This window comes from Rhincodon typus, chromosome 14 (genome assembly GCF_021869965.1).
Source record: "Rhincodon typus isolate 14 chromosome 14, sRhiTyp1.1, whole genome shotgun sequence".
NCBI lineage: Eukaryota > Metazoa > Chordata > Chondrichthyes > Orectolobiformes > Rhincodontidae > Rhincodon > Rhincodon typus.
In genome coordinates, this window is record NC_063345.1 from 40,524,445 (window position 1) to 40,540,524 (window position 16,080).

A 16,080-nucleotide genomic window follows, 5' to 3' on the forward strand; every position below is an offset into this window, starting at 1 on the left:
TGCATTAGTTTCAGAAAGAGTTAATGGTGAAGTTGTATTATGTCCACATAACCTGATAATGTCACACAATCTTTGGATGGAGAAATAGTTCATCTTGCATGTGGTCCTGATGGAGGCACAATGATATACTTTGCTCTTGATAATTATAATTATTCTAACTAGTTAATATTAATTGTGCCTTTTGCTATCATCCAATAAATTATGCCTTGTTATGCAAGACTGTTAAGATTCTGGAGTGATCTATTCTCTTAGACTCAGCATCGAAAGCAGCATTGGTACCTGCGAACAAACCCAACCACAAGCCACTAGTGTTTGGTAACTAGAAGATATCATATGCTGACAAATGAAACAGTGTCCACTAGTTTAAATGCTTTATTACTGTTAAGAGTAATTTTTTAATCAGCACTATTGCTATTGGCGGTGAGGTAGGGCTAAATGTGAATAAATTATGATGGCCCACATTTGCCTAACCTGTACCATGATCATGTCTCCATGTTTTAAGGCTGGACTGCCAACATCTGAGTGAGGAGCATAATGGGGTATTATTTCCATGAATAACAGGACTTAAGAAGCCTCAAACTTGCAGTCAACTATAGGACCAACAAATCAACAGATTTCCTAAGCTCTGATCCTCAGCTCCTTCTCTACAAGTTTTACATCTTTTCACATGCATTACTCAAAACTTTAAGGGTGAAATCTTACCAGATCTTGAACAACATGGCAAGAAATCTGGGAGAATCACTTGAGAAGTCCAACAAGGCCTTTCTGGATATTCGGAGTAACTAGCTGCATTTTCCAACATAGTTTCAGGCATCGAGGCAAGATGTAAGGCAGCAGGGAGATGCCTAGTTACAGGGGTTAACAGTTTGTGATCACCCTCATTAATATCCTACCACCCACTGTGAGAAAATTAGATGCCAAGGATTATTGACATGGCTGTCTAAATGGGTACCTGCTGACTCCAACTTGCCACTTGCTCCTGTACCTGGGGCACCATGCACTAACATTTCTGGGCACACTCCATGGTAGCAGCCTCACACCCCCCTCCATGTCCACAGGCATTGGCATCTGACACCTGCCAGCTGCTAAGGACTCTCATGGCATCTCTCCAATCCATTTGTAGATACTTCTGCATTTTAAAGCTGCATTTCCGGGTGCATCGACAACTAGCATTGAAATGCTGCTGTATAGACACCACAAGGGAGAGACACTTAGCTAATGAATTAAAACAGGCTTCATCTGAGGGCTGCTCACTTGCTATATCTTTCAGTAAGAGGTCACTCTAATGCCAACAGAATATGCCAGCTGCCTGCGCAGCAAACATACTGCATGTTTATTCAACTGAATGGCCATGTTGGAAAGTCTATCCTCAGCTGGGACAAGTGGGATAATGTCAGTCAGGAGCTCCTGGTACAGTCAGCAAAGACCAGATTCCACTCATAATCCAGGGCTTGGCCACTGTCAGTGGTCTGCTTGGGGCAGTCACAGTTAGGAGCTTCATCTGACGACAGTGTGGGGAGTGAGCCATGGTCAGTCCTACGGGGCCATTGCAAGAAGGGAGGGATATCGTGTAGTCATTTGGGGAGCTGCAAGTAGAGCAGTTTGGTCAGTTACCATAGGATAGAGACTGGAGAGCAGTTAGGTCTGTGGACCCATATATTGAGGGAGCGGGTTAGAAAGGGTGTTCAACACTGAGGGGGGTCAGATGGAGGCTTGGTTGAAGAGGGCTCAAAGATAATGATAGGGGAAACCTAGGTAAGCAAGGGATAGCTGGTAGAAACTGGAAGGACATGGATGGCTGTCAGGTGAAGGTGTTATGCAGTGAACACAATGAGCTGTGTTCCTGAGTTTCTTACCATCATTTTCCAATTGTTAGAAGTGTCCTGTAACAAGACAATGCCTGGGATAATGCTCAGGGTGAGCAGAGAACGTACCGGTCTGAAGGGCAAAAGAGCAAGCTTCACTTCTGGTCAATAGGACACCACTGGAGGAGCTAGTGCATTAATCATACACTTGTAGATTGTTGCCTCATATGATTTGTGATCATATGACTGTGCACATGAAATGCATGCAGAGGGGCACAAACACTAGTCACAAGTGATGTCCACCATGTTATTGGCCGTTGCAAGTTACACTTATTCATCTCAATGAAGCAAAAGTTATCACAACTGACTTTAAAAGAGGTGAATATGGGCTACAACCAACACAGTTCAACGCAAAGGTGTTGTGGGGCACAGAACTGAATCCTTCTCCACATGCACTGCAAGTACTATAACTAAGTATCGTACCTAAGATGGCATCCTGCATAGCAATTGTATACTTTTCACTGTAGTCCTTTACTTCTGTGCTTGAGGACATGTGACAATAAGCCTTAAATCAAATCAAATAAATCAAATTAAGTATTGCAATATATGCTATTGTATGCAATGATAACTTTCATGGTTGATGTGGGGCTTGGATACGAAGGGTTCGGTTGCACACTTGCTTGCCAAGCCAGTGGGTTTGGTTGCAAATGTTTCATCATCCTGCTAGGTATCGTCTTGAGTGCACCTCCGGTGAAGTGTCAATGTTCTGTCCTGCTTGTTATTCATATGCCTCCGTTTGCTGGGGTGATTGGTATTACTTCTGGTTTTGTTTCTCAGTGGCTTGTACACAGGGTCTAATTCAATGTGTTTGTTGATGGAGTTCCGGTTGGAATACAAGGCCTCCAGGAATTCCCTGGCCTGTCTCTGTTTGCCTTGTGCGATTATCGGTGTGTTGGCCCAGCCAAATTTGTGTCCCTCGATGTCCATGCGTAGTGAGACAAGTGAGAATTGGTCGTGTCTTTTGATGGCTAGTTGGTGTTTGTGTATCCGTATTGTCAATTTTTTTCCGGTTTGGCCTATGTAGTGTTTCTCACAGCCCTTGCATGGTATTTTTGTGTATAACCCTAGTTTTGCCAGTTTTGGATATGGGATCCTTTACATTTGTCAGTAGATGTCATAGGGTGGTTGTTGGTTTGTGGGCTACCCTGATACCTAGGGGTCTGAGTAGTCTTGTGGTCATCTCTGATATGCCCTTGATGTATGGGAGGGTGATTAGTGAGTCTAGTCGTGTTGTGTCTTCCTGTTGTGCCCTGTCTTAGAGGTAATGGTGGATTGTGCTTTTTGGGCATCCATTTCTTTTGAAGACTCCATGTAAGTGTTCCTGTTCTGCTTTGCATAGTTCTGGGTTGCTGCAATATATTGTGGCTTGTTTAAATAGTGGTTTGTTTAAATAGTTAAAAAGGAAGGGTTCAGATTGCATGGAGTACTCCCACTGTACTGCAATGTTTTTGTCACTCAGCTAGTGTACCAAGTAAGTGCCAATCTCAATGAGCCATGGTAACTTCATACACCGCCCTCTTTTTCACTGTGCTACATGCCTCATTGTATGAAGGACTGACTGGAGCCATCAACCACAGATTATGCCAGCACAGAGTCAGAGCTGTGCACATGTGTTGTTCTTTCTGTTCCCAACACAGATCATTGTCAGCAAGAATGATGGATCGAGCCGCAGGTGAGTTGCTCCTCACAGTGACTGCCTTGCTAAGAGGGCATAGGAAGATGGAGGAACTGCAATGTGATGGCAGATCCAGGAACAGCAGCAAGCTGCCACAGAAAGTGAACAGCCTGTAGAATTGGAAGAGGTTGCAGCTGCAGAGACCCTCAGGATGCATTGGAAATGCAGGAGTCTTTTGTTCTCTGAGCCATTTCCTGATGAGGAGGAAGCACAATGTCAACGCAGGCTCAATACAGCCAGTATACCATGACTGAACTGTGCCAGCTGCTGGATTGGGACCTGTGACCTGTGACCTAAAGGAGGCCATTCTCTCTTGGTGGCTATGAAGGTGACATCTGTGCTGAACTTCTTTACAACTAGCTTCTTCAGGGAGTGACTGGTGACCAGTGTGGGATATCTCAATCATCCACAAATGCACGGGCGAGTGACAGATACCATCTGTTCAAGATCACATTCGTTCATTTTGGTATCACTGGCTTCCCCCAGGTGCACAACACCATCAGATGCACACACATTGCATTGAGATGGCCATTTCACAGAGCTCATCAATAGGAAGGGTTCCATTTTTATAATATGCAAGTGATCTATGATCACTGTTAATACTTACAGTCATAGAGATGTACAGTACGAAAACAGTCCTTCAGTCCAACTTGTCCATGTCGACCAGATATTCTAAATTAAGCTTGTCCCATTTGCCAGCATTTGACCCAATTCCCTCTAAACCCTTCCTATTCATATACCCATCCAGATGCCTTTTAAATGTTGTAATTGTACCAGCCTCCACCACTTCCTCTGGCAGCTCATTCCATACATGCACCATGCTCTGCGTAAAAAAGTTGCCCCTTAGGTCACTTTTAAATCTTTCTCCTCTCACCTTAAACCTATGCCCTCTAGTTTTGGACACCCCTAACCTGGGGAAAAAACATTGACTACTCACTCCATCCATGTCCCTCGTGATTTATAGAACTCTATAATGGCACTGCTCAGCCTCTGATGCTCCAGGGAAAATAACACCTTCTTGGAGGTATGGGCCTAATACCTGGCACCTGCCATGACTCCTATATCTTGGAGCATTTTCATGTTCTTCTTGAGATTAAGGGTCCAGGTGCCTTATAAAACTGGTCACTGGATGATGAGAACTGCTCACTGAAACCACAGCTGCCAGCATTGTGGAACCCCTTGCCTGAGGACGAGTGAAAATGCAATGTTGCTTATGCTTTGACCAGAGTCATGATGGAGCTGATGATAGGTTTGCTGAAGATGTGGTTCCATTGCTTGGACCAGTATGGGGGACCCCTTCCATATACTCCAGATAGGGTGTATCACATCATCTTAGTGTATTGTGGTCCGAACAATTGGAACAAGCACAGAGGCGATGTGGTAGATCGTGAGGAACTGGGAGAATAGGATTAGTCTTCTGAGCAGGAGCATGAAGCCACTGAGGAGGAGGGAGCTCATTTTATGCATGACCAAGCTCAGCTGCATTGGGTGCTACAAGTCAGACAGGACTTGATTAACATCTGCTTCCAGTAGATGACAGCTGAGTATAATGAATAATCATTGACTATAAAACAAAATGCAAGCAAATCGTTTTTTTATTCTGGAGGTGAAATGCAACCTTTGTTTGTTTAGTTTCTGTTTGTTTTTATTGACTGTAAATAAAAGATAACAGTTGGTATTGTTTGAACGCTTTCCTGCAAGTGATGGTCTCCCATTGGGCAACAATAAGATGCTACCCTGCAGTGGGTATTGGGAACACAGAAGTAGTGCTGTAAAGTGGCCAATAAGATGAGATGTGGCTAAGGACAGGTAAGCTGTGTGGCCTGGTTGTTAAACAGTGGCTGGGTAGGAAAATGATGTTGTATGTGCAAGGAAGTGTCAACCATGTGCCCTGAGCAGAGTGCGTCAGTGGCTGCTGTGCACAGTAAAAACAGTCTTCCATGAAAAATCCTAGATGCCTCAAATGTTTGAAACACACTGGATTAGGTCATTGTTCCAGAAGGACTGTGTGGCCTAGTTTTATTGCTTTTCTCTTTTATAAAAGAAATTCTCTTCACAAAAGTAGCCCACCCGTACATCACTATCTTAGAATCCAATCTCTATAAATAATATTAATACATATATAAGTCACACACCTCTCATCACACAGTTGACAGTGAAGAAATCCCCCTTTGCACTGTTTGTGTTGAGTCAATGTAAGATAGGATTCTGATCTTCCAGCTGGAAAAATATGAATGGATGTGTAAAAAAGGAGTAGAAAAAGGCCATTCAGCCCCTCAAGCCTAATGTCCCAGTCATTAAAGTAATGACTGATCTGATTGTAAGCTCAAACCCACATTCCTATTTATTCCTATAACCCTTCACTCTCTTGCTTAATAAGAATCTACATCCATCTGCTATAAAAATATTCAAGGACACTGCTTTTAATAGGAAGAGATTACCCAAGACTGTCTGCGATTTGTTTTTGCCTAATCTATTTTTTAAATGGGCAATCCCTGATTTTTAAGTCTGATTCCTAGTTCTAGATTCTCCCATAAAAAGAGAATACAAGCATAGCTTGTCTAACCTTTTCTCATAAGACAATTTGCCCATTTCAGGTATTAGTCTAGCAAGCTTTCTTTGAGCTGCTTCTAACACATTTACGTTCTTCCTTGACTGAGGTGACCATTATTATGTCCACTATTCTTGATGTAGTCTCACTAATGTCCAATGTAACTGAGGCATAACCTCCTTATTTTTGTATTCTTTTTCTCTTATGATTAGTGATATCATTCCGTTAGCTATTCGAATTATTTTATGTACCTCATGCAAACCTTTTGTGATTCCTAACCTGAACCCAGCTCCCTCGGCATCTCAGAGTTCTGTGATCACTCACCATTTAGATGATATATTTATTTTTTAACTTTCCTGCTAAAATGGAAAGTTTTATATTTTCTCACATTTACCACATCTTTTCCTACTCAATTAACCTATCTATATCTTTTCATAGCCTTCTTATGTCATCTTCACAAAATACTTTCCTACTTATCTTTGTGTCATCAGCAAAGTCAGTAACCATACCTTCTGTCCCTTCATCGAAGGCATTTATATAAATTATAAACAGTTGAGGTACAGGGGCAAATCACTGGCAAACAAATCATTACATCTGACTAATCTGAGAAAGATCCATTTATACCTATTTACTGCTTGTTATTAGGAGGCCAATCTTAATCATTGCCAATATGCCACCCTTGCATCATTGTCCTTTATTTTCTGCCTTTGACATGATATTTTATCAAATGCCTTCTGGAAATCATAGTACAGTATGTACATAGTACATTTATTGATTCTGCTCTGTGCATGGCATGAATTAAGTCCTCAAAGAACTCCAATAGATTGGTTAAACATAATCACCCTTCCACAAAACCATGCTGATTCTGCCTGATTGTCTTAAGTTTATATGATTGCCTTGCTATAACTTCTTTAATAATTAAAGCTTCTAGCATTTTTCTGATGACAGATGTTAAGCTAACTAGTCTGTAATTTCTTGCTGTCTATCTCCCTGTCAGTAACCTGTCACTCAGTAGCCACCTTAGCAGCCTTACTGTTCATTTTGAAAAGAGATTGCAGTTCCAGAAAATTCTATGCTGAACATAGCCCACGTTTAATGATATTAATATGATAGGTTTTTACTGGGCGTGGGAACAGCACAGCAAAAGTTGTGATAACAAGGTGTAGAGCTGGATGAACACAGCAGGCCAAGCAGCATCAGAGGAGCAGGAAGGCTGACGTTTCGGGCCTAGACTCTTCTTCAGCAAAAGTTGTGCCACCCAGTTACTTGCTTTACAATCTTGTCAGGATCAAAGTTAAGAAGAACGTATTACTTTGAAAAGTGAATGAAAAACTGAATGAAAGAAGAAAAAATGTCCTCCTTCAACACCAGTACTTCTAATATTCCGTGAAAGAGCTAATTGGAAAAAGAAAGAACTTTAAATCAACAGTGAGAAAGTCAAGCTAATACATATTTGCAGGTCAGATAAAGTTCTCTGTCTGGGTCAACTCATGTTTTCTGATATATCTTTCACAGAGCTATGAATATTGGTGAAAGATGAGGAATGACATTTATGATCAGATTGCAAACCTCTTTAGTTGTGTTACTCTTTAAGAGCGACATAAATCAAAGCTGGTCATAATTTTAAACCAAGGAGTAAGTTACTGTTACTTGTAATAAATGATCCTTGGTAGAACAGCCTTGGGCATATCCTGCCCATCATGTTTGACATTGCTATTCATAATGTGTTGCGTACATCGTCATACAATTGTGTTTACATTAATGTACAATCCAGGTGAAGCTTCCTGCCTGAATGATCTCGTTATGTAACATGTATTGAGGGCATTCCTGTCAGGCAGGTCTCTTCATGTCACTTAATTTTAAATCCCCTCTTTTCAAGCCTAGTCCAAAGAAGTGCAGTGATACATAAAACAAATGTTTCTTGTACACTTCCCTGCCACTCTTGAAGTATACTTGGCCCAAACAAGCTTACATACAAACCTCGAGTATTCTGTGCTGTCCTCGATTTGTTCAGTGGAATATTCTCCACCTACGGACATGAAGGTACATCACCACCAGCATCAGTTGTGTTATCTCAGTTTTGTGCTTATACTATATGGCTGTGAATTTGGACAGGACCAGAAGTCACAATACAGGATAACCCTACACCCATTGCTTCCAATGTAGGCAGCATTCAAACGGTCAATTTAAATGATAGCAATGTGCAGTCTGCACCAAGTGAGCTTTGAATGGCTGCGTACCGGAACTGGCTATGCAAACTTTTGAAAGGCTAAGGTAAGTTAAAAACCTGTCTGTGCGACTTAAGGACAGCCTTCACATCTTCAGAAGTGTGGACCATTGTGGTTGAAGTAGATGTGTAGCCACTTGACAACTCACTTGAATTGGAAAAGGAAGAAGAATGGAAAAATGTGGCAGATGGCAAGATTCATGATTTTATGATGTCTTGGTGAAAGAGGTGAAGAGCTGCCATGTAGTCACTGGGAATCAGGAAGCCCTCCAGATGAATGCTGTGGAAGTAAGTATCCACTATTTCCAATATGGAATCAAGCCCAATCTGAAGTCATGTATTTCTTATCTGATGATTATACTTGTTGGAAGGAACACTTAATTCTGACGAGATTGTAACTTAATGAGCATACATAACAAAAACTGAGTTCAAATGGCTTCTCAAAGCTTGCTGTCAAACATCCCAGAACATAATACTGAAGTTTCATCTCACTGTCAGGAAGCTAGTTGTGGAGTCCTGCAAAACAAAGTTCTGCCCTCAACCCTCCATTCCTGACCTTATCTCACACTCCTGGATGCAGCACAAGATTTTGCATATAATTTCAAGGTTTCCAGATGTCATAAAACCTGAAAATGTAGTGAACAGTGAGGAGGCCAATAACAGACTTCAGGAGAACACAGGTAGGTTAAATGGACAGACATGTAAGAATTGAAACTTAATTCTGAGATTTTTTGAAGAGAATTAGTTTGGTGGGAGGATTGAGGAGAGGCAACTTGAACAAAATGATAAAAGTTTAAAAGAGATGCATTGATAGACAGATATAACACAGTGTGGAGCTGGAGGAACACAGCGGGCCAGGCAGCATCAGAAGAGCAGGAAAGTTGACATTTCAGGTCGGGTTTTCTGAAGAAGGGTCCTGACCCAAAACATCAACTTTCCTGCTCCTTTGATGCTGCCTGGCCAGCTGTGTTCCTCCAGCTCCACACTGTCTTATCTCTGACTCCAGCATCTGCAGTTCTTACTATCTCTCACTGATTGATAGACTTGGTGCATGCACACACATATTTGAAGGTGACAAGACAGCCTGAGAAGATTGTTAAAAATACTTATCTAATCCTTGATTTATAAATGGGAACAGAGCACAAAAGAAACTAAGCTATTGTGCTCTTATGTTAAACAATGTTTAAACTCCGGCTGGTATATTTTCACCAATTCTGAGCATTATATTTGAGGAAAGGTGTCATCATAGCTTTAGAGAGGGTGCAGAGGATATTTAGAGGAATGGTACTAGAGATGAATGACTTCAATTATGCAGAGAGGCCAGTGAAACTGGGTTGGTTTTCCATGAAAGGGAGAAGGCTAAGTGGAGATTTGAAAGAGATGTTCAAAGTCTTGAAAGGTTTTGAATAGATTAATGAAGGAGACGTTGTTTCCGGTGGCAGGAAGATTGACAACCAGAAGAAACAGATTTATGGTTATGTCAAAAGAGTCAGAGGAAAAATAAGGAAAATATTTTGTGAGCAAGTCATTACATTCTGGGATGCTTTGCTTGAGAAAGTGATAGAAGCATGTTCAGCATTAAATATCTCAAGAAATTAAATAAATATTTGAAAAGTCAAAAATATTGCAGGGTTTTGGGAAAAAAGGGGGCATGTAGTGTATTTTGTTATTATTTTAAAGTGCTGCATGATGAGCTGATTGGCTTCCAATACTGTATCATCCAGTCGATTCGTAGATCAAAAAATCACCGGTCTGAACAGCCCTGCAACTGCGACTGATTCTGAATCATTACCACTGTTTCTTTCTTTACATATGATGCCAGAACTGATGAATATTTTCAGCATTTTCTATTTTTATTATCTCCAAAAATCTTTTTTAACTGGTCAATTATCTCATTACTCTGTGTGGGTTACTGCTAGTGCCAAAGGGCTGCTTTTACAAAACAAAATTTACCATACATCAACTGTAATTATTTGTATGATGCAGAATGATATGATTACTGTCTTTATTATTTATTATTTATAGAACCCACAGTATGGAAACAGGCCCTTCGACCCAACAAATCCATACTGATCCATCCAGACCTACCCTTCTCTAACCCACCCAATCTACACATCCCTGAACACTCTGGGCAATTTAGCATGGCCAAAGTCTACACATCTTTGGACTGTGGGAGGAAGCCCACGCATTAAGGGGAAAGCTGATCATAAAACAATGATATGAAATTTTACAATTAAAGAAAGATATTGAAGACTAGAGGGGAGAGATGTGTCAATTATTTGTATAGATTATTTTGTCTTTTGCATTATAAGGCATGCTGTATCAATTTTACAAAGTATTATACCTTTTGGCAGATTTGTGCTTTATAACAAGGTACTGTGGAACAGAATAATTTAACTATAGTATCATTGTTTTTATTTTTTCTGGCAGCGTTTCTATGGCAGAAACTAATAGAAAATGGTGAAAGCACTAAGTTTCTGTGAAAACAAGATTATTTCATCATTATTATTTTATTATTTGTATTTATTATATTATTATATTTCAACTATTTTTTTCAGTAATATTGAAACTGTTATACTAAATGACTGGAAGAAGATTATGATTAAGCAGTGTAATAATATTCTGTTTTCTCTCCTCACAAACCATTTGGTTGAGGTAGTGGAACCCTACCATGAGAAAAATATATCCTAACCCAGTTTATCTTTCAAGACTTTGAGTTTTCATTGGCCACAATAGAATGTAATGCATAATTTATCTTGGTCCGTGTGGTTATATAAATCCCTCGGCAAATGTCTGTCTTATGCAAATAAGATTCTTGTGGTGCTTGCATTTGAAGCAGAATTCTACAAATTTCTCCACATTCCCACAATATTTTGCTGAGAACGACTCCTGGGATACAGTTACAATATTCAGCAGATCATGCATAGATATTCCAAGGGTCTGTCACTTTCAGTACATTAAACCAGTACAACAGTCTGAGCAGATATTCATAAATATTGTAAGGTAGTAAGGAAGCTCATAGCTAGAACCAGACTGAAACTGATTGCTTACTGAAAAATAAAATAATTCTCACTCTTAGTGATGTGAGATAGTTGTAAGCAGAAAATCATGAAGAAAAACACTGAAGAATTGATTTTGATTCCTATTCCTGATAATTTCTTACTAATTTCTAAAACGTCAGTATGCGCAGTCAGGGTTCAGTTTCCACACATGTACATTCAAAAGAATAATTTTCTGAAATTCCTATATTTCTAGTTTATGGCAACAACGTGATATTCTGAACTTCCAGTTTGCTCAGGAGGGATTCAATTTAACATATCCTCTATGTGTACCATTTTCCATATGTACCACGGACGTCCAATTCTAAACTCCAATGCGTGTAAGGGAAATCCAGTTCTGTAGGCACAGTGTGTGAGATGAGATTTGGTCATATGGAGAGGTTTTCCAGTAGCTATGTATTGATGACAAACGTAAATATCCACTTTGAAGGGAGCATTGTAAAAAGTGCACAAGCTGTGTTGGTTGAAAGGTCTAAACTGGGTGCTCCAGAGCAGTAAATCTCAAAAGAGATTTGAATGTGGGTTGCTGTGCTTCTGAAAAGTAGCAACATTATTATTTACATTAGGTGCTCTTTTAAAATCTCTTTCTGCCCAGAGGCAAGAAAGCTGCATGCGCTTTAGTCATAATTTTCTAGATTCATGGATTATGCTTTAGGTTATATAATTGTAAATGTCATTACAATACTTCGAAATGTTGTCATTTGTATGTAGGGAAACACCACCAATTTGTATATGCCAACATTCCTTAAACAACAGTTAAAAGGATTGACTTCTAATCTGTCCATGGACATGTGGACTGAAGGAAGAGCAGCCAAGATACGAAGAATTTTGTTTTCATTGAAAAGTAACATGAGATTTTTTGTGTCCACAGATCAGGGAAGAGGACTCAGTTGCTTATCAAAGTGACAGCACTTGATAATGCAATACTATTTCAGTACTGTTGTCAAAAGACAAATTATGTGCTTGAACTCAAAGGTAAGAGTCTCACTAAGTGAGTCAAACTGACAGGTTGTTGAACTGATAAATCATTGAGTCTCCTATGAACCTTCGAGCACCCTGCAGGATATATATCTCACATTGCAAACTTGTTACATATTTGACAAATTCACTGAAGTACAGTTCACTTTTGAGTAATTGACACCTCCAGGGCATCTGCAGCAGAGCTCTCTCATACAGTGTCTGGATAAATACTCCTCCGGAATGTCACAACAACTACTCTAAATTTAGTTAGTCTGTTGTACCTAGAGCCATCAAACTGGGGAATTACCTGGACAGTACTATAACACTGGGCTTGAACATTATTTTACTTTAATTCATAATTGCTTTTGCAACCCTGGAATGACCATCCATAAAGATAACAAGACTTAGTGAGGCCCTGGTCAGTAGCAGGACCAAGCTGCGACTGATCATGAAGTATATCACTCAGCAGCCTATATCCATGCCACCTAGCTACTATACTCAAAAAGATGCAGGGAAAGCCAGAAAACAGGCAAAACCTGCAGTACTTTACAGATTCTGTCAGGATTTCCCTGGGATTCCACTTGGTGATTAGATAGTTTCAAGTAGTAGAGGGAGGCTGACAAAATATTTCTCTCCACATCTTAATAAAGGAGCTGATGGTATCTGGTTGCAATGTACTGGCGCTGCCCTGTGTCCTGATGAGGAAAGGGCACCTGCAATGGTCACCATGCTTGCTGTCCCCCTGTAGCCATGCCTTCGGTCAAGAGGGCCAATAGCTGGCAAATGGAGGACTGTTGTGTGTACCTCTCCACCAGCACTTGAGGCTGCTTGACATGGCTCTCCATGGCAACCGCCAACCTGGCCATGGAGACAGAGAGATAATTGCATGCTTTATGAGGCTGAGTTCCGATAACATAACTGTACTCCTGCAGTCTCTCTGCTATTAAAGCCATTGCATCTCACAGACCTATCTGCCATTCCTGCTCCTCTCCGTACACATGGACAATGTCCCTGAGTTCTGACATCACAGGGTCCTTTCCTGCCTGGGTTGAACAGACACCTGCTCTCCAGCAGTCCTTTGAGTGCTAGCAACCTGCAACATTTCATCTTGGCTACCTGCAGAGCTGCCACAGTGAGGTACTCACCAGATTAGGCTCCTAAATTTTCTAAGTATGACATTCTCACTGAGGTATCAGCTTCTGAGCTGGTGTAGGTGAAAGAGGCGGCCTTACTAATTCTTCCTCTGAGGCCTCAGAACACTCTTCCTCAGCGGTCAAAGAAATGGCTTCTGTTTGAGCAGGTCCTTTCTCCATAGAGGCTCTGGATATCCTGCTGATACCTGCTGGACAAAAAGGAGTGTGAATGCATTGTGGTCAGTGCTTAGAAGTGGAGTGCAATGAATGAGACTGACATTGGGGTTACAGTGAGAGTTCCAGTGGAATAAAGATGGTACTTACTCACAGACAAAAATAGAAATTGCTAAAAAATAAAATGCTCAGCAGGTCTGGCAGCATCTGTGGAGAGAAATCAGAGTTAATGTTTTGGGTCGAGTGATCCTTACTCAGAACGGCTCTGAGGAAAGGTCACTCAACCTGAAACAACTTTTCTCTCCACAGATGCTGCCAGACCTGTTGAGCTTTTCCAGCAATTTCTATTTTTGTTTCTGATTTACAGCATCTGCAGTTTTTTCGATTTTTATATGGCACTTACTCAGTTGGCAAAACATTGATGTTCGGACATCCCAGCAGAAGTGTCTGGTCTTCTTCAGCGAGAGCCAGGCTTCTCTCCCTGTAGCAAGGGAGGTGTCTGCTGTCAGGCATCCATCTACATGGCCAAGCCCTTTCTGCCCTACTGTAGCCTGCCTTCTCCTGGAATAAGAGAAAGGGAGGTGAAAATAACCACCACAATTGTCAGTGTTGGTGCAGGTGGTGGGAAGATGGTAAGGTATTGCAATGAGTCAGTTGGCAGTGCAGAAGCCATTCAGGGTTAATGGTCTGGTGTTTGATGGGTTATGAGAGAGAGAGAGGAAGTGAGGGAAAATGTTACAAGCAATAGTGAAAGTGGCAGGACATGAGCCTTGGTAGAACATGGGTACAGTAGCAGAGAGATAATAATAATGAGGTGAATTGGGCTGTCAACAAGGCATTTAATTGGCAACTCACTGCTGTCTTGTGAGAATCTTGCCAAGTCCCTTGTCAAAACCATGAAAAATGGAGTGAGATGTTCCCAATGTTGAGGTTAGACTTGTGCATCTTCTTGTCCTATTCTGCCACAAATCCACCACAGTCCATTTTTCTCAGACACGATATGATTTGTCCTACATGTGTCTGTGTAACAAATAAGTGACCACACAATTCCACGTTTCCTCGGAGTCATTAAACAAAAAACTAAGAACCCAAGCTTACATTTTATTTCCAAATAAAGTATATGTTATCCTTACACCTTAAAAAAGAAAGTTGTGGTTGGGCCAGGCTACCATAAGAGGAATTCTCACTTTTCGTTCCAGATGGTGATTTACAATAACAAGTGAACAAGTGTGGAGGCTAGTGCACCTCATGATAAAAGTTCATGTTATTGGTGGAAAAGTTAAATTAATGTCTTAGATTGATTTTTTGTGTTGACTCCTGTTATTTGTTTACTCGTTCATAGGATGTGGCTATCACTTGCTAGTCCAGAATTAATTGTTCAAACCTAATTGCCCTTGAGAAGGTGCTGGTGATCTGCTTCAGTTGAAATGGTGTATGAACACCCACAGTGATATTAGGAAGAGTTTTCCAGCATTTTGCCCAGTGATAGTGAACGAATGAACAATATATTTCCAACGTGTGTGGTATGGAGGGAATTTGCAGGAGCTGGTGCTCGCATGTATCTGTTGCTTTTGTCCTTCTAGATTATACAGTTCATGGGCTTAGAAGATAATGGCGAAGAAGCCTTGGTGAATTGCTGCAAGTAGGTTGTAGATGGCACAGAAGCTGTCATTGTGTGTCAGCGGTAGGGGAAGTGGATTTGAAAGTAGTGGATGGAATGCTAATTAAGTGGACTGTTTTGTCTCAAATGGTGTTGAGCTTCTTGAGTGCTATTTGAGGTGCACCCAGAGAAGAGGGGAGTATTACAGTCCTGACTTGTGCCATGTAATTGTCGACCAGAATTGAGGTGGAAGGAGATGAAATACTAATTTAAAAATTAATAATGCCATTGAACATCAAATGGAAAAGGCTAAATCCTCTCCTGTTTGAGGCGGCCATTGTCTCTGTTTGTTATTTGGATTTTGACTGAAGCAGTGCTGCAGTTTGGGACAATAGACAAAGTGGAATGGGAGGAGGTCTAGCGTTAGGAGGTTAGTGACCCCAAATTCCTGGTTCCTTGGGAAACTTACAGGTCAAAAAGACCCAAAGTGGATCACTGACCACATTGTGAATGAGGTACTGTTTCGTTGACTTTGCGAATTCTGATGAGGCCAATGTAGGAGGTCAATGGTGTGTTGATTCAGAGTACAATATCCAGAATCACCATCTAGGGAACTTTTAGAGCTGTTATTAATTGACTTGTATTCAGATGCTTTTAAAGGAACTGGTGATTGTAAAGTTTACATCCCTATAATGTCTTCATGCCTTTTATAATTCATTTATTTCACTGGCAGTGTGCATCCTGATGACGTTCACTTGATCAACGCTTGAGAGATAATGATACAATATCATGAAGGGACACGCCGTTCAGAAAACATCAAAAACGGTGAGGAAGCA